This window comes from Aplysia californica, unplaced genomic scaffold, assembly GCF_000002075.1.
Source record: "Aplysia californica isolate F4 #8 unplaced genomic scaffold, AplCal3.0 scaffold00077, whole genome shotgun sequence".
NCBI lineage: Eukaryota > Metazoa > Mollusca > Gastropoda > Aplysiida > Aplysiidae > Aplysia > Aplysia californica.
Window position 1 is genome coordinate 270,465 of NW_004797347.1, and position 1,707 is coordinate 272,171.

Sequence of the window (1,707 nt, forward strand, 5' to 3'; positions counted from 1 at the left end):
CTACGGATGGAATGGGCCGATCGCCCGACTCGGTCGCCTACAAAATAAATGTGTTTGTTTTCTGTTTCAAGCGATCGAGTTGGGCGATCGGCCCGATTCAGCCGTAGTGGGCACCCCGTATTACATTAACTACACGAAAGGACACAGGATGACTCGACAAGTGCAAATCCGAGCATTGATCTTTTCGTTGAACGCACTACTACTGTAACTGTAACCGACATTCCGTGGACCAGCAGAGCTGTTGAGTCGTACTGAGCCCAACGTTGTGAAAATTATTTGAATTGCAGTTTCTTAAATAATATGTGATATTGTTTGCATGTGCTTTAGAAAAAATGTGATCGAAATTCCGATTCTTAATGGAGAAAAATAACAAAACAAAACAAGAACAGATACTTAATGTGTGTACAGTGTTAAAGAAAGGGAAGGTTTCTTTCTTCTCTGAAAAATCATGCTTTCTTGGCTTAACACATTTGAACAACTTGCCTTCAATTTTCTGGCATGCATTCTTTTTTTCGGTAAGTGTTTTACGCGCTCGCAACTGCATACGGTCATATGAGCACGTGGGACACACTAAACTTTTCTCAGTTGGTAGGAAATTTTGAATTTTGCCCAGGTAGCGGCTGAAGCCTACTCTTATCGATTTTAGACCACCAAGGGATCTTTAAGGTGTACAACTTGCACAATGACCCTCCGAGAATTTTCGCCCTTGTCCGAGAAGGCTAGATGTACATCTTTCCTACCAGAAGATCAGGGATGTGGCTGAAATACAGCATAAAGAAGGAGTCAAGGAGTAGCAGTAAAAAGGCTGCAAAAAGCATCAGCAGCCCAGAGGAGGGGGCAAAAGAGGTGATGGGGTGGTGGTAGAAAGAGGAGACGAAAGCAGACGACAGAACATTGCTAGAGAGCAGAAAAGAAGGTGAAAGAAGACAATTTTAGAGAAGAAAATGTTTCAGTCGCTACACGGATTCGAACCCAGGACCTTTGAATGAGAGGCCAACACCTTAACTTCTAGGCCACGAGAGCCCCGGCATGCAGTCTACATGTATGACTAATCCATACGCGTCTATCACAGGACATAAAAAGTACGCTTTATTCTCCCCGACATTGCTGTCATTCGTTTTCTTCCCACAAAAGATTGGATTTTTCTATTTTTAACCCTATCCCTGGGGTCAATTTGTACCTCGGGGGTTGTATTCTTCACATTTTAGAATACTTCTAGTTCGAAGATCTCTTTGAAACTTTCAGCATTTCTCAAAAAATCATTTTGACAGACTACTATGCAAAGCGTACGGATTGGATTAACGGTAAATTTCCTCTTTGAAAAGTGGTTGCACAGAGTTCCCCACGTCGTATGGATACGATACTAGACGGTCAGAAAACGGTATAAGAACGTATAGATACGATAGTAAAACACGACGTACGGATAGGGTTAAGATTGTTGTTTTGAGATGAGTTCTCGCTGTCCGGCAAACAGATTTTTATTCTTGATTTCAGGAGGGCAAAATGAGACATTGTGAGGAACTGGGCATTCCGTCGGATTGTGGAAAAAGGGAAAAGGGGGGGGGAGGGTATTTTCAGTGGTGGTTACATTGTTCTTCCTAAACCCTTATCTTTGTTCAGGTTACAATCGTGTTAATAAACTGTTCAGGTAATAGCTTCAGAAATGCGACTCCATTGAGGAAAAAAAGAAGGCTCAAGTTTTCGGTG